This window comes from Furipterus horrens, unplaced genomic scaffold (genome assembly GCF_987537825.1).
Source record: "Furipterus horrens unplaced genomic scaffold, mFurHor1.1.pri manual_scaffold_7, whole genome shotgun sequence".
NCBI lineage: Eukaryota > Metazoa > Chordata > Mammalia > Chiroptera > Furipteridae > Furipterus > Furipterus horrens.
This window is the reverse complement of record NW_028327177.1, coordinates 46,349,290-46,371,133: the sequence shown is the minus strand read 5'-3', so window position 1 is coordinate 46,371,133 and position 21,844 is coordinate 46,349,290. Positions and strand designations below refer to the sequence as shown.

Genomic DNA, 21,844 nt, shown 5'->3' with positions numbered 1-21,844 from the left:
ATTTTTTTTTTCAAATATAATTTCATTTTAGAATTTTGGAGCAATTTAGGAAACAAAGTTCCATTTTTCTAATTTTGAAGTCAAAGTTTGAGCCTTAGGTTGTTTTCATGAGAAATGTTAAAGCCCATTTCTCCATATAAAACGTAATCTGACAAACATGTTAATTTCAATTGTAATTTAACTTCCTATGTTATTTTTTAAATCATACGTGTTCATTTTTTTGGGGTAGCAGACTGTATTCTCCCCACTAGGCTTTTTTTTTCTTCTTTTGAAATTATAAATTTATAGGAAATTAGATAGCAGAGAGGTCCATTGTACCATCACCTAGTGTCTCCCCCACCCCCAGTGGTTATGTCTTATATAATATAATGCAGGATCAAAGTCAGGAAATTGACATTAGTACATGTGTGTGTATACTTCCGTCATTTTATCGTATGGAGGTTCATGTAGCTAACCATATAGTTTCCAGAATACAAAGATCTCCCATTCTCTACCCCTTTACACACACACACACACACACACACACACACACACCTCTAACCCCTGACAATAATTTATCTGTTCTCCATCTCTATAATTGTGTAATTTGAGAATGTTACATAACTGGAGTCATATAGTATGTATCTCATACATCCAACTTGATGCATGTTTCAATAGTTTATTTTTTTATTTTTGATTTTTTGATTTTTTAAAGTATATTTTATTATGTTGTTACAGTAGTTCCAACTTTTTCCCCCCTTGCTCACCTCTGCCCAGTACCACCCTTCCCTCCAGCAATCCCACACCCCTTAGTTCATGTCTATGGGTCATGCATATAAGTTCTTTGGCTTCACCCTTTCCTATTTTGTACCAACAAATTATGCTTCTCAATCCCTGCACCATTTCCCCGCCTCTGCCCTCCCAGCTGACAACCCTCCAAATCATCCCCATATCTATGATTCTGTTCCCATTCTGGTTTGCTTAGTTGGATTTTGTTTTTATTTTTTAGATTCAGTTGTTGATAGTTGTGAGTTTGTTGTCATTTCATTGTTCATAGTTTTGATCTTCTTTCTCTTAAGTAAGTCACTTTGACATTTCATATAATAATGGCTTGGTTATGATGAACTCTTTTAGCTTTACCTTGCCTGGGAAGCACTTTATCTGCCCTTCCATTGCAAATGATAGCTTTGCTGGAAACAGTAATTAATCTTGGTTGTAGGTCCTTGCCTCCCATCATATTGAATACTGCTTGCCAGTCCCTTCTTGCTTGCAAAGTGTCCTTTGAGAAATCAGCTGATAGTCTTATAGGCAGCCTCTTGTAGGCAACTCTACACTTCTCTCATGCTGCATTTTAATCATGATGTGTCTTGGTGTAGTCCCCTCTGGGTCCAGCTTGCCCGGGACTCTCCATGCTTCCTGGACTTGTATGTCCATTCCCTTCACAAAATTTGGAATGTTTTCCTCCATTATTTCTTCACATAAGTTCCCAATTTCTTGCTCTTCCTCTTCTGGCGTCCCTATGATTCAGATGTTGGCACCTTTAGAGTTGTCCCAGAGGTTCCCAAGCCTCTCCTCATTTTTTCCAACTCCTGTCTCCTCACTCTGTACTGGTTGACTGTTTTTTTCTTCCTTATGTGCCAAATCATAGATTTGAACCCCAGTTCATTCCCTTCACTATTGGTTTTGTGTGGATTTTCCTTCGTTTCATTTAGCATAGCCTTCACTTCTTCCCTTATGCATTTGCCATACTCAGGCATATCTGTCAAGCCTGTGAGCATCTTTATCACCAGTGTTTTGAATTCTGCATGTGTTAGATTGGCTATCTCCTCGTCGCTTAGTTCTCCCACTGGAACCCTGATCCACTCCCTCCTTTGGGCCATACTTCCCTGTCTGGCAGACTCTTGTGTTTGTTTGCCTCCATGTCCCAGGCAGAGTTGTTGCTCCTGTTACATTGCAAGGGGTGGAGCCTTAGGGATTCATCAGTACAGGGCAACCTATTTCACCAACTGGTAGTGCTATATGTGGGGGAGGGGTCTGAGAGGGAACAACGCTGCTTACCCAGCACTCACCCCTTTTCCAGGCATTTCTCCCACTTCCGTATGGGACTGGTGCCCCTCTAGCTGTTGTCCTGGCTGTCATTCCCAGAGTGGGTGGGTCTGCAGATGTTCTAGGACTGTGGGGGCCCTTTAAACAAGCGGACTCTACAGAGAGACTGGCAATTTCTGCCTCCACCCCAATGCCCACTGGTTGCACAGTCAGAAGCAATGAGGCTTGATTTTCCCCACTTCTGGGACCATGAGCTGCGTGCTTTGGTGAGGAGCTGGGAACACTACAGGTGTCCCTCCTGACTTTTGAAAACATGTAACTATGCTTTCCACCAGCCTGCTGCTGCCGCCACCACCACACCATATCCTCTCCGCCTCAGCTTCGCCCCTCCTACCTGTCTGGGTGAGTGTTTCTTCTTTATATCTTTGTTTGTTAGACTTCCATGCAGTTTGATTTTCTGGAACCTTAGGTTTTTTCTAGTTTTGAGATAGTTGTATTCCTTCTTAGTTGTGGAGGGAGATGCAGCGTGTCTGTCTATCTTGGCCGGAAGTCTCAATAGCTTATTTTTAATGCTGAATAGCATTCCATGGTATGGATATACCACAGTCTTTTTAACCATGCATCTATTAAGGGACATCTTGGCTGTTTTTTTATTGCAAATAAAGCTGCTGTGAACAAGTATGTACAAGTTTTTATGTAGATACAGTTGTCATTTCTTTGTATAAATGCTGGACTCTATGTAAATCTACCTTTAGTTTTTTAGAGAAACTCACATGCTATTTTTCAGAGTTTCTCTACAATATTATATTCTGACTAATGCACACAGTGATCCTGTTTCTTTGCACCCTTGCCAGCATTTATTTGTTGACATCACCTTTTTTTATCTTAGTTGATCTCCCAGGGGTGCAATTGAATATCTTTCATGTGTGTTTGTTTGACCTTTGTATGCCCTCTTTGTTGAAATGCCTCTTTATGTCTTTTGCCCATTTACTGATTTGATCATTTGGTCTTGTATCTTGAGTTATTTTTATATACAAGGTCTGTCCAGAAGGTATCCAGCCATGTAAAATGAAAAATAGAGACATTTATTGAAGAAGACACAAGATACAAGAAACATTGTACATAAGACAATGACACCTCAGTCCCCTTAACAGTAGGCACCTTGGGACCTCCCATGGTTCTCTCAGTTGCCATCAGCTGCCCCGTTACTTTCCTGAATCTCATCAATGGTCTGAAATCTCTTCCCTTTCAAAGGTGATTTTAGTTTTGGGAAAAGCCAGAGGTTGCAGGACACCAAATCTGGGCTGTGGGGGAATGAGTCACCTGCATGATTTGATGTTTCACCAGAAAACTGCATGAGACATGATGCATGAGCAGGCCGTTGTTGTGATAAAGCTGCCAATCACCAGTTGCCCATAGCTGCGGCCTTCTGAGTCATCCAGTTAGTTTCTAGGGAGGAATGTTCAAGCTTAACACAAAATTTAATGCAGATTTGTTGGTTTACTCGCTCAGTCATTTTAAATGAGATGGCCACACAGTACACAGGCTCACTAAGTGAAGTACTGCCGCCCCCACAGTGAAGTAAGTCATCGTTGTTCACACATGCACATTCCAGTCCACTCCCCTTGGCTGCCAGGTTACATCCATGTCACACAGACCATTCCCGTTACATTAACAATGGCTGGCCCCTTTCCCTACAGACCTCAGTATTCTAGGTATGAGTCCTTTGTTAGGTATGGGTTTTGCATATATTTTCTCCCAGTCTGTAGCTGTGTTTTCATCTTGGCAACAGGGTCTTTTACAGAGCAAAAGTGTTTATATTTTGATAAATCAAATTTATCAGTGTTATTCTTTTCTGGAGGATGCTTTTGATATCATATCTAAGAACCCTTCATCAAGCCCAGATCCCAAAGATTTTCTTCTGCATTATCTCCTAAAAATTCTGTAGTTACCAAAATATTTTCCAAATCAATCTATGATCCTGAGTTAATTTTTGCATAAGGTATGAGCTTTGCATTTTTACCTATTGATTTCCAATAGCTCCAGCACTATTTGTTGAAAAAACTGTTCTTTCTTCATTGAATTGCTTTTGCACTTTTGTCAAAATAAATTAACTCTACTGGTCAGGGTCTGTTTGGGGTTCTTTAATCTGTTGCATTGATCTGTATGTCTATCCCTCCACAATACCACACAACCTTGATTATTATAGCTATCTAATAAGTCTTTAAGTTGAGCAGACTGATTTCTCACACTTAATACTTCTTTTTCAAAATTGTTTTAGCTATCATAGTTCCTTTGACTTTCCATATAAATTTTAAAAATAATCTTGTGTTTGCATATAACTAATGCGGAGGTTTGCTTGGTAACCACTCACATATTTTCATTTAGTCCACTTTGTTCATGCCTACTTCTTTGTTGTCTGTGTTGTCTGACTTGATTGTCTACTTGCAAAATATAAAGGGATCTACAAAAAAAAAAAAAAGACAACCCTAGAACTAAAAATGTGGATTCAACAAGGTCATAGGATACAAGATCAACATACAAACGTCAATTGTATTTCTATATACTAGCAATGAGCATGTGGAAACCAAAATTAAAAGTATAAAACTATTTCCAGTGGCCCCCAAAATGAAATAACTAAGGGAAATCTAACAAAGCAACTTGTATACTGAAAACTATAAAACTAATGAAAATATCAAAGACTTTAAATAAAGAGACATACTGGGTTAACTCTCTGGAAAACTCAACCTAGTAAAGTTGTCAGCTTGTCCCAAATTGCTGAACAGGCTTATTGTGATGCCTTCCAAAACCCCAAAAAGATTTTTTTTTTTTTTTTTAGATAACAATTCTGTTTTGGTGAATTTCCTTTTCACAAGAACATCTAGAATTTTCATGTGTTTTAAAATGATGAATTGTCCTGGGAAATGATTTTCCAACAATACCAAGTGGTTTCAATACTTTTGATTAGAAATAACATTTTTACTGTAAAAATTTAGTGCCTGCCTTCTGTATGCCAGGCCCTATGCTAAGAGCCTTCCATTCTATGATATGTAAGCTTCACAACCATATTCCAAGGAACGTGCTATTATTATTCCCATTTAACAGATGAGAAAATGGAAGCACATTGAGGGAATTTACCTGCCCAACATCACAAAGCTAGTAGTTATGGAAGCAGACCAACGTGGGCCCAAAGTCTGCCTGCCTGCACTCAGTGTTCCCTGCCTGCGCTCAGTGTTCCCAGCCTGCGCTCAGTGTTCCCTGCCCTCTGGAGGTCTTGGTGTCTTCATTGGTTTCAGCGGGGACTCACACCACATACTCTCTCAGATAATCCTGCTTTTTAAAAATCACTGTAATCCTTTTATCACTTCACTACCTAGTTCCCTTGCCCTGGCTGGTTTAGCTCAGTGGATTGAGCGTCGGCCTGCGAGCTAAGTGTCGCTGGTTCGATCTTCCAGTCAGGGTACATCAGAGAAGGAAAACTCTGACTCCAAAAAACCTCCGCTGCCTTGCGGCATACCTCTTCAGGGGAAAGGCTAAGGGAGTAAACCCCGACAGAAAATCCGGAGCTGGAGTCCCTAAGGCGGTTTGACGTTGTAGTCAACACCGGCAACTCCTGCGGCGCACCTGAACCCAAGCTGTAACGACTCCGTCTTTCCCTTGGACCCTTCAGCTGCGAAGAGAGGGGGGGTCTGCTGCATGGGCAACAGCAGACCCTCCATATTACCCTGCCCAGGCTCTGTAGCTTCAGCGTCATCGCAAGATGTCGATTCAACACGGGAGGAGACAGATACCATGTCACTCCCGAGTCGGACTGCACAGCCATTCTTGGCGGTGCAGATAGACTCTGAAGAAGCTACACCATCGTCTCTCGAGACGGACGGCTGCCGACGACCTAGTTCCCTGCAAGGATCTGTTTTATGTAGTCCCAGTCTACCAGAACATTCCCATTCCAGCGAGAGAGCTGAACCCAAAGATTATATTAAATTGTCCAGCTGTAAGGGAACATCTGATACTTTCTGGAATTTGGGGGTGGGGGAATCTTCATTTAAAAGAGCCTTTCCCATCTGTCAGAGAAGGATGGCTCTAGAAGTATTCTCTTTTGCACTGCAAATGGGAGAAATGAATTTTGGAATGACACATCACTTTTCTTAGGTGTCAGGAGAAGTAGGTCACTTTATAGTGTTTATCATAATGTTTGAAAAAAGCTGGCATTGAAGGATGAGAAGTTGAATATTGAGTAGTTCTTTGTCCAAAGACTAGCAATGGATTACTAAAATATTTTCTGAGATGGACAATAGCTTTTTAAATATAATTTATTTTTCCCAATGTCTCCTTAAGATAAATTTCATTTTAATGGTCAATTGTAGCTTGATAAAGAGTGATTTAGTCTTCATATATATCTATACTGGCTTCATTTATTGAAATGTTTTTCTAGATATCCTTATAAACATAGGATGGCTCTAGCCTCCTTGAATTTTAGAAATGAGTGGAGTGATCCTGGGGTGCCTTAGTAAGTAAAATAGATGAAGCTTTAAAAGCCTCTGTCTACCTCTAAAGCTATTATTCAAAAGAGAAAAATCCAATCCCCTCCCTCTAGAAATCAATAAAGAAAAAAGAATGTCACAAAGACAGTTCCTCTAAGCTAATGGAGGAGGAAATTACATGAATCAAAACATTCATTTGGAGACATAGGCATTGCATCCAAAGTGGCTTCTGGCAGCATCGCTCAGTTTGGAGCCAGGGGCCTGTCACGGGCATACCAGGTACTGACTGTGGGATTTCATAACTATTTGGCTGGCCAAATGTTTCCTAAAGAATTTGGGATGACATTATCTCAAAAATAAGCTAACACATTATAGTCAAATATAACATTTCTGTTAGCACATTTACTATAGTAACCATCCAGCTCTTGATACCATTAAAAGCTGCCTCTGACCTCCAGGTATCAACCACGCCTTTGCAACCCCATAGGACATCCCTTAACCCAATGAATAGCTTCTGCGTGGCAAGTTCCTGGATCAGCCCTTAAACTTATTGGGCAGTTTAGGAGTCTCTGCGCTGCTTGAAGGACTCAACACATTCCATACATAGAAACATACTGTAAAAGAAGCACAGGAAATTCAGGGAAAAAAGAAGGTAAGAAATCGACCATGGGATGGACCCAGGACTGCTGGAATGGTGTGGAAAGGAAGGTGGGCAGCCTACCCTGGTACAGTGAGGTGTCTGTGGTCATGACTGATACGATGTCCCCACTCTTCCTTTCTCTTTCAAATTCACACAGCCCAAGTTGCTTATACAGTACCTTCTTCTGCTTTGCTGCCTGCTTCTTGGGAGACTTAATCCACTTACCACAAGCATTCTTGCCATTTTCTTAAAGTAGCCTATTCAATTATGCTTTCAGTGCATAATAACTTATTATAATTTATCTTCATCTTTTTTTCTGTCTTCACGTTCTGTCTTCATGTCTTCTCCGTCCTCCTGTTCTTTTCTTCTTGCTTTGAACAGAGTAAATTAAATCTGGGCAATTAAAAGTTTAAGACTACACAGAACTTTTTGGAAAAGAACTTGACATTTATCTGCCACACCTTCCCACCCATTATAGGAATCCCCTCTAAAGTTTCTTGGACAGGTGGTAAGCTTGTATCTACACAAACCCTTATTGAGATAAAAGCTCTTTACAAAGGAGTTAATTTTAGTTAGGGACATTTAATTGTTTAAAAATTATTCCTTAAATCAGTCTGCAAAGATTGCCTCTACAGTCTACGATGTTCATCTGACAGTACTTTCTCCAGCTCATTAAAGAGAACAGTGGCTAACATGTATTGTCCCCTGTGCTAAGATAGTCCCAGTGTCATCCCCATGGGACAGGTAAGGAACCTGAAGGTTGGAGAGATTCTAGGTTGTGTGGTAGTAAGGAGTGGAACAAGCTAGAGTGGGAATTGGATTGCCTGACCCCACAGCCTAGAGGATGCAGCCACACCAGCCTTATGGGACTGTCCTCCAGGGTCACACATGCTCTCTGGTTCTCTCCTTTCCTTGTTTTTAACTTATCCCATTAGGTCCTCTGTAATCTGTTTCTCTAAGACACCTTCCCCTCTGTGTCACCGCTGAAATGGTTGAGTTAATATCCTTTCACTCTCTCCTTGGGTGCTCCCCTGCCCTTGTTCCTTAGATTCCCGCCCCAGCATCTCACCACCATTACTCTGGCTTGTGCTGTCTACTGGCTGGAATGTTGTGAATGTCACATGGTGTTTGTTTCACTCACATCTGTATCTCCAGTGCCTAGGACAGTGCCTGGCACATGTGCATTTGACTGGTATTTGTCAAATGATTCCAGTCCTTCCTTAGCTGTTATATACTCTAACAATTCTTGGCTCTCTTCCCCTGGGGTCTCTTATTCTCTTTTGGTAAACTTTAAATTCGCAGAAGCAATACATCTTCCTTTGTCTTCTAGGAGATAAAATTATAATTCACCAGATAATTTGCTTTTGGCAGAAGGAGAAGGAAATGGAGAGTTTCTGTTTCCTGTCATTATTAGTTTTTGCCTCTGGGACAGTTTAGAATCTACAAGAAGGTAACTACTGACTCTCTGGGTCTAGTACACATTCCCACAGCAATATCACTGTTTTCTCTTTACATCTTTCTGCATCAGCCAGATGCTGTCTTCCCCGTGCCCACCCTCAGGCTCCAAGGGGGTCCATATAGAGACTGCTTTGCCCACAGCAGTGCCATTCCTATAGAGCTGGTATCATTTAAAAAGGTCTGCGGTGTCACAAGGCAGTTATGAAAAGTCCCACACAACATTCTGACACCTGTAAGCCATTATTTACCACCTGTGTTAAAATTTGTGGGGTTCTTGTTTTTATTCCCCTGTTCCCAGCATATTAGTGTAAAGTCTCACTTGCATCAATGCACATTTTTCTCTTTCTCCTGGATTCTTATCAAAATACAACTATGTTGTCTTAAAAAAAAAAAAAGTTTTCTCTTTGATCCTGCTCACTCTTCAAGTTATCATAGCCTCTTTAAAACTCCTGAAATAAGCTGTCAACACTGTCTCCAGTTTTGTTCTTCTTTTTGTACCCTGAACTCCACCAAACACTTTACCAAAATTCCTCTTTTTGAAGTTAACCATAATTTCCACCATTCTAAATCCTTGCTCTCCTTTTCTTTTTAGCATTTACACTTATCATACTCATATTTTATTTATTTATCTAATTCATTGCCATATATGTGAGCTCCATATATTGTTCATTTTGGTCTCTGCCTGGTACATAGTAGATGCTCAGTAAACACTAGTGGTGCTTCCTGCATTCTAGAGTCTGTGTCTATATAAACATGTTTAAGGACATCCCCATCGGGATCCATTCCCTCGAGGGTGGGGATTATAGGAAGTTGTCTTTGTCACATTCAGTGGGACTTCATGGTCTGAGGGATTCATGCCTTTCTGTAGGCAAGCCCAGAGGTGGGCTCTGGCTTCTTCAAGACACAGTCTGGTTTTTATATAATCAGGTGATGACTACATTGTTGTTTTTTTGTTGTTTAGGAGTTATTTTCATTTTCTTAGCAAGATATTAGAATAATTATTTTCCACCAAGGAAGGTACAGTCAAATTTTGAGAGCCCCTTAGAGACTCTTACCAGACAAAGAGCTTTTATTTCCACTGCTACCAATTGGATTTATTGGGCCTATTATTGTATGTTTTATGAATGCCTTCTCACAAAGTTTTCAGAACATCATCCTACCTCTTCCTCCCCCTCACCATTTTATCTCTGGCACAGCAAGTTCTGCTAACTACAGTATCTCCCAACAGTGAGTACATAGATCTTGCTATCGCAGCAGAAAGGAGGTTCTGTTATGAAAGCAGCCTTGGACCTGGCATCATATGGGCTGGGGTGGAGAGGAGGGCACGAGCCTGTGTTCTTCCCTCCCTTCCTTTCTCGCTCACTTCCAAATCGGCCCCTCTTCACTCCTTATAGCCACGAATGTGCCCATGACTGTTAAGAGCAGTCCAAGGGCACAGGTTTAGAATACAGACAGACCTAAGGTTGATGACAAGCTCCTTCAACTCATTAACTTCAGGAAAGTCTCTCAAACCTTTCAAGCCTTAGTTTTCCCACCTGCCAAGTAGGACAAATAATACCTGTTGGGTGAGGCTGGCAATAAATACAAGGTGTTTGTCCCATCTGGCACGAGGTCTGACAGAAGCAGGTACCCAATAAACGGGTGCAACTGTTTTTCTCAGACTTAAGTGATTGGGCCCAGAATTTTGAGAGCTCATGAAACACAAAATATCAGTAACCATCTTTTGCCACAAGCAAAATTACTCCTTTATGTTAAAAATAATAATAGAAAATGCTATTTCTTGTTAAACAAAAGAAATACTATAGACTGAGGGGGGGGAAAGTTCTAAAAACTAACTCCCTTTTTTACTTTGGATGAGTCATTTTTCTTTAGTAAACAGGAATAAGAAGTTTAAAAATGAATCAAGATGAGGCAGATGGTATCATTTTAAAGTAAAAGCACAAAGGAATAGAATAGAAAAGCACATTGTACTAGAATGGATATTGAGGGCAGAGTTTTCAGATCTGATGAAAGATTTCTTTTGTCCATACAGCAATGTCTATAGTTTTTTATCTTAAGTATTTACCAAATACTTTTTTCTTTTTACTGTACATTTTCATTGGTTTTGATCCTTAGCTTATTAGGTGAGTTAGCTTTGTTTAGGCAGCAAGAGTAGAAAGGTGGGGAAGTAAATAAAGCCTCTTTAGTCGTTTTAGCTTTTTATTCTTTTACACTGAGGCAAAGGCACATCCTGAACTGGACACATGTCAGACAGGGGTTCCTACAAGAGGGTTTGAATTCTTCAGTCCCCCAGCATTAGGTGCTGGGCTGGGCTGGAAGGGGGCCAGAAGGTGAGGGGGGCATCATCACCTCTCTGATAATAAAGACCATAGGGGAAGTGCCAGGAAGGAGGGCAGGAAGGACTGGATATAAACTGAGAAATCAGCAAAGGCTTCCCAGTGTGTTTGGGGGCAGTTTCTCCAGCTGGAAAGACTGGTCAGGGTCTGGCCCAGGAGGGCGGGGGTCCAGGGCAGGGAAAAAATCAGGATGTGGAGGCAGACATCAGAGAATGTAGACGGCAGGTGGGGTCCTGGTGACAGGTGAGGAGAGACAGGTGGTAGAGGACCTGCGACCAAAGCCCCAGTGTCTCACCTAATCACCAATGTCTCCTGCTCCCTCCTGGCACTGTGCCTGCCCCCAGACACAGGTAGACACACCGGTGGCCCGCTGCTTTCAGTTTTAGCGAGCTCACAGGCGGAGCTGGAACGGGACCAGGCAAGTGGAGCAAACTTATCAGTCATTCCTAGCTCCTTGTCACTTGGACCCAAAAATAATATTTCGAGTGCAAATTGTGAAGCCTTACCTTGTACCATTCTAAGCTTGAAAATGATTCGTGTGAGATGTGTTAAGTGCTAAAGATTAAAATATGTGCTGCAGACACAGGTGTCTGTTGACTTCCATGTCTTATTTTGAAAATTATTGTTTGTCTCACAATTCAGTCAGAGTCCTTAAAAGTGAAAATAATACTGTTTGTCTTTTCTGAGTACACTTGAGGCAAAGAACTAATTGTTCTAACAATTGCTGTACTAAAAGCTATTGAAGAGATGGAAAATATTTCCAGGTGTTCCTGGCAAATGAGATCAACAGTATTTTTTTTTAAGTGAGCCTACTGATTCTGCTTTAAAATTCTACCTGGTATTGATTTCTCTTTGCACCATATTTGTATACTGAGCACAATTCCGTGCCAGTGTGTTCACCAAGATGTGAGTAAACAGTTTCTGTGCGTTCATGTGCACCATGCTCTCCAGTCAACAGGAGGCACTTGCAGTGCTGTTGCAAATTCATAAACACTATGTTTCCAAGTTTCACCTCCCAGGCTTATTATCTGGCATTGTAACTGAGCCTTTATAAGTATAAAATAATGTGCTATATAGTCTACTGAGTGCTTAGCATTTTAGGTAACTCAGTGCACATTTTAGTAGAGTGTCTGCTATGTGTATGGCTCGGGTGTTAGTAAAAATAGTAATAAAAAGTGTGAGATCCCTGTTATCCAAATGCCCTGTGTTGTAAGATAGGTTGAACCCACAGTGTTATGTTGCCTTATTGATCTTTTTAATAAAAAGAAACTTTTTATCAAACTTTCATCAAAGTTCAGCTTACTTTGGTACATCTGCAGTCAGTGGTGTCAAGAAAGAAAATTAAATTAATGGAGCCCAATTTGTAAACATCTACCTAGAATGCTTGTACATTTAAGCTGTTAGCAAGTAGCGTGGTTATTTGATTTAACAATAAGTTAATTGATTACTTTTCCTCCTCTCCCTCCTGGGGGAAGCTGGTACTAAGTATTGAATGGCCAAAATAATAGATTTTAGGAACTGAAGTATAATTAGTATGGATTCCTGAACCATAATATTTAAATAGAAAGTATCTTACTATACATCATAAATATCTTGTGAAGAGCTGAAGGAATAGTGGAACATGGTGAGGAGGGTTAAGATGTACCTCTACAGCTGGGGTTTGGCACCCACAGCTACTTAGTCACTTGAATATCTTAGACAACCTTCTTAGTATCTTTGGGCATCAATTTCCTCACCTGTGAAGACTGAATAATAACACTTGCTTTAGAGATACTGGTGGATTGAATTTGAAAATCTATGAGATACATTTGTATGGCTCTGGGAACATCATACATGCTTAATAAGAAATGCTCATATTAGCAGGTAATTTGTAAACAGTTTATATAGCAATTTACCTAATATATTCACAATGAACATAGTTCATGCTTCAAAAAATGCTCTTTACTTTTTCTTGTCAAGTTTAAGTGTTTTACCATTTTACTTTAACACACTTAAATATTTATTTTACAGTATATTTTATTCTTTGCCCCAAGGCTCTCCACTAGAAGTTAAAAATATGTTCAGAACTAAATGTTCTGTCTCTATTGCCACCGTAATCTTTTTGGATGTGCTATGCGGGAGCCACAGAGTATAAGTTTACACAGTTAAAGGAAAAAGCAATATGCAAAGTGCAGATGCTTAACATTGATGTTGGTGGGAGAACCCCTAGACCGGGCTGACCGGTTATCACTCACAAGATTCGAACTTACTGTCTTACTTGAGCAGTGTGAATCAGACCACCTCTTAAAGGGGTAATTGTGAGGATGATGGGTTGGTGAGTGTGAGCTCTCAACACCATGTCTCTCCATAAACTCCACGGATTGCTCTTGGAGTTCGTAATGCTTGAGTTTGCTGAGATGTTACTACTGCTGCTGGAAGGTGCTCCTGGCCCGCCTAACTGGGGTACCCAACCAACACTCAGACTCACATAGCCAGGAAGTCTTCTAAAACCTGTGATTTAAGTGTAAGGGTTATAAAAAAGGACAATGGTCACTTGAATTCCACGTTCATTTAGAGCTTAACCATGGCCTCACACTTTCTCACAACCATGGAAAGCTCCCTCCAGGAGAGGACAGAAGTGGCTGAAAGGGGGATCATTTCAGGTTTGTTTGGATAAGGCGAGCAGTCCTATTGGGTTTTCATTAGGAATCCTAGTTGCCCTGCTTTTTAATTACTTGTAGTTATTGTCATCAAGCAAAACCCTCAATTTCCAAACAATTTTGGCAATGGCTATGCACAGCATCCATTTTTGTAATCTTAGGTAAAACGTGGGGCTCCCCCACATTCATTCAAGTTGGTGGCCCCTTTATAGCAACACTTTCTTTCCCTTCGGTCAAGGGAAAATGTTGAACAAGAGTGTGATTTATTTTGTTTGTTTGATTCTCTACTTCATTTTAATTGTCTTAAGTAGAAGGAACACATTTTAAGAGAAACCCATAACCTTTTTTTAAAAGTGGATTTATTTACAAAGAAGCATGTGAAACAAGTTTTCTAAACAACTCTACAGAGTGACATTAAAGAATTCATCCTGCATTGAGATTTGACCTGCTATTTTTCTCCAGCCAACTTTATAGATTTGATTTCATTTTCAATAATGGCTTTATTATTTACTCTAGCCTGTTTCACTCACATAAGTGTTAGCTTTGAAATTTGCAACCACATATTTTCTCTGTAATTCAAATAAAAATGGGGTCATGCAAGTGACCTTTTAGACAGAAACTGCACAGTCAGTGCACTTTGACAGAAATAGCACACACACTATCACTTGAGAGTAATGGAATCATTTTCAGACAAAAGATCATTCAGTTACCATAAAGCTTGAAATCTAATGATGGTGATTATCAGTGCCAAGTTGTAGACACCAGGGACGAAATTTAATAACAGTGTACCATTTACTGAGCAAACTTGGTGCCGAGTTCCATGCTGAGCATTTTCCATGTGTTACCTCATGGGATTCTTACATCAGCCCATGAAATGTAGGAATCATTACTGTCAACTTTTCATAAATGAAGAAACTGAGGTATTCTTAGCTTGAGTCACTTGCTCAGGGTCTCAGAGCTATAATTGGCCAGGCACACAGAACCCATATGAACCCTGGACCTGGCTCTGAACTGAGCCGGGGCACTGTATCCGAAGGCAAACAGGCAGAAGCCCTGAAAGACGCTATGTGGACCCATATTACTTTCTGGCCTGGATTCGCTGGGGGATAAAGAGGAAGACAGTATACTCTTTTTTCCCCGTGCCCTAAGAATTCACTCTGCTGAATTTTTCCTTTTGTCCCTGAGATGAAATCTCAGACAGGACCCATAGCCTCTTCGGTTCATCTTAAATTATTCAAAGCCCTCAGATCAGTTTCAGGCATGAAAAAGCCCAGTCCAACATCATGATCAAAACTCCAACCTCTCCTCCAGTTTAAATTAGCACCTCCCTCTCCCAGCTCAGGTCAGTGTTGGCTTGGAAACTTCTGGAGGAGGGGACAGGAAACTTAATAAACCTTGGGTATTTTTTTCCCTCTTTTTGTGCTCTAGCTCCTCTCCCACTCATTTGGCGTCACTTCTGACCTCTCGGGGCCCCGCGTGGGTGTCTGAGTGTGCAGGATGGGCAGCTTGTTAACAGAAAAGTGACAAGGTTCCTTTCCTTACCTCTGACTCCTATAAACTGGTGTCCCCTGGGTAGGAGGGATTTCACTGAGCTTTTACTCATTGGCAGGTTTAGGGTTCCCTGGGGGCAGCCATGCCTCCTACCACTAGGGGGAGCGCACAGCCTTTTCCTCAGGACAGGGCTGTTGGCTTCCTTTATGGGGGTGAAATCTTTGAGGGGTGTTTGTTTTAAGATAACCCCTGACCACCTTCCCCCAGGTACATGGCTGGTCCTAGAAAACCCTCACCCTTAGACTCATGAAAACCGAGCTTCCCTGCACGTGCTTTCTGTGTTTGGAGAGTCCAGTGCAGCCTCTGCCTTTGACCCTCTCAGGACTGAGCTACAAGCCAGTCTCCATGTTCCTCAGCCCCAAGAGACCTACCTGTGTCGTGCTTTCAGAGGGCCCTGAGCCCAACCTCAGCCTCTTTGAGATGAGCTCTACGCAAAGAGCTTGAGACTGCCCCGGTCCTACCCAAGCGAAGTCGTCTCCCATTCCCATTGCAGTCTCTCTTGGCCCACCCGACACCAGCGGAAACTCCTGTGGGTAAGAAATTACCCACTTCCACCTTTCCTCCAGATTTGTTCGGTTCACAGTGCCACCTGGAGGATATCGCCGGTATATGCTCAATTGGCGGAAGACTCGCACATTTATCAAAAACGCCTGTGCACATTTTGCGCTGCTCCACCAGTGTGCCTCAGCACAGCATATGAGAGCCTCTGGGGGAGACATTATTCCTTGGTTCATATCCATAAAGTCATTAGAAGGTAAGGGTTGGCCTCTCTGGTATGCCTACACTCATTCCCACATTTGTTTCCTATCCTCTAGTCCAGCAGAATTTATGTGTCAGAAGAAACAAAGCTTAAAGAGGTTGCTAAAAAGGAGGAAATGGTTTACTCAACATGTGGAAAATTAAGGCAAAGGAATGGAAAACTAGAGCAAGGATTTTTTTTTTTAAATGCCATTTGAAGACCCACTGAAGCCAACTGAAAGCATAAGCAAAAAATGTCTAAGATACTGGAATCGAAGTTTGAATGTTATTAGGAAAAGCACATGGTTTCCATGAATATACAAAGTGATAGTGTTGTTGGCAAAAAGATGACTTCATTTACAGCTTGGAGCTGATGGCTGAATAGAGAAGATTCAGCTGTGAAAATTATAGATAGTGAGGGATTTCACCGGGTGATAAAAAAAGAGGCACATCATTCAGTAATTGACAGTTCAGACCCTGAAAGGCTGGTGGTTTTGATTTACTGCTTCTAGATGATTTGTTTTCTGATTTCTTAGTTTCTGTTCAAATTTAGCCTTTTTAAAATTAATGCTTTTGTTGCTTCCCCACTTAATTTTTCATTTCTGTTATTCTCCTTTCATTATTTACAAGTTTCTTTCACAATATAAAAGGAGTTCATAAAAGTGTGCATTGGGAAGGAAGGGAAGGGAAAGCTGTGGAGAAGCATGGCATATTAATTAAAATGGACAGATTAATGCCTTCCAAATGGAATGGTATTGCTGCCTTTAACCCACAGAACTAAGCATTGTTTATTAATACATTTTGCCTCCAAATATAATTTTTGTGATAACCACAATATTGTTAATCACATTAAAGAAGTGACAAGCTTTATGGCGGAAGGAAGGGCAGAAGTGTGAATGCACACAGCCGGTTCGGAGGGGTGGCCTCAGTTCACTTTGGCATAAGCCTGGGGTGCAACAGAGGATGGGATAGAGGCTTAGATGAGAGCGTACACTTCCCCACACACCACTTCTCAGTAGCCAAACTGGAAGCCCAGAGTCAGCCTCAACAACTCCCTCACCCTCACATCCAGTCTGTCTCCCAGTTGGGCTCGGTGTACCTCTTGAAATTGTCTACACCGGTCTTCATCTCCAAAGACACCCTCCTGCTAAGGGTGACATGAATGAAAAATATCTATGTGCCTTTATTTTACCTTCTCAAATTCTCTAAAGAGGAAGGTACGATTATCCCTATTTTAGAGATGGGAAACCTGAGGCACAGGAAAGTAGAGTAACCTGCCCAAGGCTACTCAGCAATTATGAAGCAGAGTTAGGATTCAAACTCAAAGGCAGTGTCAGAATGAGCAACTACTCAGAGACTAGTTGACGTCTCTCCTCTCCTGGACAGCTCTGGCTGGCCCCTCGGCAGCTATTCTCATCCTACCATCACCTTCCTCTCCTACTCACCCCTCTCTGTGGCCAGGGGGATTTCTTAAAAAGGCAAATCTGACCATGTCACTGCTGCTTCATTACCCTGCAGTGTTCTCCCATTACTCTGTATAGAATCCAAACTCTATCGGCCCTTTTCCTGACCCCCACTAGGCTTCTCACTGCTGTCCCCCTAACGCTCTGTGCCAGCAGGTCAGTGTCTTTTAAGTGTCTTGAATGTAGCACAACCTCCATCGAGAGCTGCTCTGATAACAGGTGCCCTGTCTCCCATGCCTGTCCTCCAGTTCTAACCCCATCACTGTTTTGTTAATCTACTGAGAAGTGGTTTGTGGGAAGTCCTTTGTGGCAGTCCTGCCACATTTTTCATCACCTTTATTCAATTCATAGTCATCAGACGTATTTTTAATCCTTTCTTTAAAATTACCATGAGTTACTTACACAGAATTGCACAGTCAATAGCTAATTGATTGATTGAACACAGTCCATAACTCAGTAAGCACTCTTATATTTTGAGTGCATTTCTCTTACATTTGTGAAGAACTCAAAAGTTAACATTATCCTAGGAAACTGCATTTTTACTTCAATGACCAGGATATTTCTCTGTTCTTAAATGAGAAAAACCAAGCATATAGTAGTATGACAGTGACCCCCAGGCAAGCTGGAATCTTAGAATGAAGTCAGTAAGCACAGATCCTATTAGCAAAAACAAAATGCCAATGGGACAACTGTATTCATATTGCAAATGTTTTGTGACTAGACATGTTAGGAAACTGGAACATCACTTCTTTGAGAATTCTTATTTACCTCAAAGGTAAGTTGCTTCTTTTGCTATTTGCCTCCAAGAATATTTAAGGTGAAGACTTTCAAGTTTACCAGATTCAACACATTCATTTTCATAGATAAGACCAAGACACTGCGGTGGTAGTTGACTTGGAGTTGAATCAGTCAGATGCCCTCTTTTAAACAATATGACCACCTTTTCTCTGCCATTACACACATGACCAATGAGCAGTTTCCACAAACTTAACAAACTTCTCCAGATGAAGCTGGGGTTGAGTGCAGTCCCAGGGTCCTTGCTCTAATTTCAGTGCTTTCTTCCTGCCTAACATTTAAATATTAATTAGACATTAACTATGTTTTTCTTTCAAGTGACCAGAAGTAATTGTCCTGCAGTTTTATAATAACATATTTTAAAATCAGGAGAGGCTGCACAGAGATCTGAATTCGCTGTTTCAACAGTGAAGCCCATTCCCACGGCAGTCCCTAGCCGGAGGCCACAGTCACCCATTGTTGGCCTGACCTCAGGGGCACTGAAGCAAGTGTTGCCTGGATTGGAAAAACGTTGTCTTTAAGCATTTTAAATATAAACTGTGTTTATTGAGGCTCATTTTCTATTTCTGACTGCCTCCAGGGTTGCAAATGTTCTTAGAACCAGCATGATGGGTCTTCCCAATGTTGCACATCTGCCGAGGCTGCTGGTCTTCACCCAACTGTCCCTCTGAGTAGCTGGCTGATTTGAAGTTAGAAGGATTCAGGCCACTTTGGTTTAAAAGTTTCAAATTCTCTGGGATTGCTATTTTTGAGTCCCTAAAGCCCCAGACTTTTACTCATTCAAGAGACAAGAAAGCTTGGCTCTTTGCTCTACGCCAGAGGCATTTCGATTCTAATGCTCTTTATTACAAGACTGAGTCTTCTTCCCTTTCCCTTTGCCCCTGAGAGGCTGGGCCAACTTCCTAGGCATCTGAGAAATGCAGACTCTAAGGCCCCACCCACAGCTGTGAAACAGGCTCTAGGTCTGAAGGAGTTCCCTGGAGGTGCGTAAGCCAAGCTAGGGTGAGTGGGCGTCACCATTTTTTCGTCCCTGTGTCCTCCATCGCCAGCTGTCTCTGTGCCAGGTCAGCCCTCCCCACACAGACTAGGAACCCCATGCAGATAAGGTGACCCTCTGGCCACGCCCTCCATTGGGAAGGAGTGGGCAGGGCCCTACCCCAGGATCACCGCCAGGCCAGTTTGCTGTCCAGTTCCTGTCTGCCCTGATTTGGTGGGCCAAATTTTATTCTCCGATCTGTTTTATCCTTCCATGAAATTTTCAAATTGGTACTAAATGAGAGAGAATGTAGTCAAAATGGTTTGTGAATGGAAGTTTCTCTCTCCATCAGGCTTGTGTTCTCTCTCCTTAGCCATAAGTCAGGGATCAAGTGGGGCAGTGGAATAACTTTTGTTCATGAAACACTATGTGACTGAGACTCATTTTCGTTCCCTGAAACAAGATAAAGAGGACATCAAAGCCCCCGCCACACCCCTGGCCTGTTCCCGACATTGGCTGGCAGCACCTGAGGGGCCCGCAGCGGGGTTGTGTCAGCAGAGGGTCAGATGCCACAGTTCTGTCTGAGCGCCCTCTGTGGTTATCACGTTGATGACATCGAAATGTAGGCCCAGCTTCCAGGTGTGTCATTTACCATTCGACTGGCCTTCCCGAATGTATCTGGTATACATCATACAAAACGCTGGGACTCTACAGCTCTGTCCCGACTGACACTGTTTAAACATCGAAACGTCAAAGAACATAAGTTAAGGATTACGTAAGCATTAAGAGAAGCAACAGCCAAAGCCACCTTCAGTGTTTTTGAAGTAGCTTTAGTGTGTTAGCTAAAACAGGTAGTAAACTCAGCTTCTACAGCTTGTTTTATGGCTTTCAATTTTTCCAATACAGTGCTTTTTTTCTCTTCAAATAATTCACACTAAGAATTTTAAACTTTGATCATTGTTATTTCTAAATATCATCAGTGTATTAAAATTATTAGGGAACTTGGGAATGACAGAGGAAAGGCAGGGAGGGAGAGAAACAAAAGGAAATGAAGTGTAGTTACAGAAAATTAATTCTTTTCTAATACAGTTCTTTCACAGTTCTTTCTGATATAGTTTTATGTCTCATAACAGCTTCCTAAGGCTGGGTGGTGTGGAGTGCTTGAAGGAGTCATCCTGAGGGTGTCTGCCCCTCCCTGTTTACCCATTTTCATGCCTTTTTTTCCATGAAGAAAGAATGAAAGGAAGACAATGTGATTTTGAAAGACATTTCCTAGAAAATAGGTATTTCTCAGTCTTATGAATTGAGAGTAATGATTTTTTTAAAAAGTCTTCACCCAAGGATATATCTATTGATTTTTAGACAGGTAGAAGGGGAGTGGGGAGAAACATCAATCAGTTGCCTCTTGTATGTGCCCATGTGCCCCAACCCACAACCTTTCAGTGCACAGGACACTGCTCCAACTGACTGAACAACCCAGCTGGGGTGAGAGTAATGGTTTTTATTTAGTGTTCTCAGTGGTACCAAAACCTGCCTTAACAGACAGGGCAGGATGAGAAATCAGGTCAGTAGTGGACATTTTGGGCTTCTGGTACATAATATGATGGAATTAGAAGACAGGCCATTATGAGCTTTAATGCCAGTAGATGTTATATTTTAACTGTAGCTCATCATTCAAAGAAAATTTTCCTAATAACACCAAATGCAGAAATCATAGAAAAATTCAGTCATAAGCCAGTATTCCCAGGTGCCATTTTGAAACTGGAAATAATACACTCGTTGTTAGCTGCTTAGAACTACATGATTTTAGATGGAGAAGGGATGGGAATCTTGTCTGAGTATCTCGTGTCATTCATAGATGGGAAGACAAGGCCCCAGAAGAAGAGGTATAATCTCTGTCTCCTGTGGTCCTTAGGCAGAAAGCTGGTGGGTGCAGATGTCAGTCATGTCTCTCACTCTGCCCCTGAACCTTCTGGCACTGTCTTCTCCCTTGATGAATTTTGGAAGATGCAGAGGTAATCAGTGAAGAGGTCACCATGTGCTCGAGAGAATATGGCCTGTCCTGAGAACAGCCCTGTCTCAAGCACCCTGGGTGTGATCCAGAGGGTTTGTCTCCAAGCCTAAGCTCTGCTGCTCTTTCTAGCTTTGAGTCCCTTTAGTGCAGGGGGCCCTAGTTCATCTTCCATGGGAGGTGGACCCAGGGTGGTGGATGGACAGACCCAAGAGGCCCTACAGAGTAATTGTCACTACCCCCTGGCATTTCATTCAAAATATGTTCAAAGAAACAATCTCACTTTATCTTCATAAGTGGAGGTGGTTTTTCAAACTAAATTGAAGTATTATAATAGAACCACACAATTAAGGAAATCATTATGTATGAATTGCCTTGAGGCTTCTCAGATCTTGCACAGGAAAGTATTTTTATTAGAACAAATCCTTTTGCAGATTACCAAAAGTGTCTCTAACGAACATGGCAATTGAGTGTATTTAGAGATTAAGAGTTTCAAAGGATACTAAAGAGAAATATCAGCCTGCCCCCAGTTGTTATTAATAGACACTTCATTTTCTTACCATAAGAGCAGATGACTTTATAGTAATATCACTACTTATTTTGTAAATTAGTTATTTGACATATTAGTTGAATACATTACTGTCTTAATAGTCCTAATTAAAACCAAAGATGCTAAAAAGGTCTTTTACCAGTTACTTTCAAAAGCTGAGGACTTCGGACATGCTCTC

The 21,844-nt window shown here is 41.5% G+C and overlaps 1 protein-coding gene across 10 annotated transcripts in view; it reads left to right on the top strand.

The window, feature by feature from the left end:
* FAM110B (family with sequence similarity 110 member B) overlaps nt 1–21,844 on the top strand; it is a 150,725-nt gene that overhangs the window by 126,087 nt on the left and 2,794 nt on the right. The window contains exon 3 of one of the 10 annotated variants that reach the window (XM_090283666.1): nt 2,361–2,427. The exons of 8 other annotated variants lie outside the window; for them this stretch is intronic. The gene's annotated coding sequence lies outside the window, so the exon portion shown is untranslated. Of the gene's footprint in view, nt 1–2,360; nt 2,428–19,595; nt 19,745–21,844 lie in introns of those variants that run through there. One more of the 10 variants, XM_090283674.1, reaches the window with a different exon arrangement.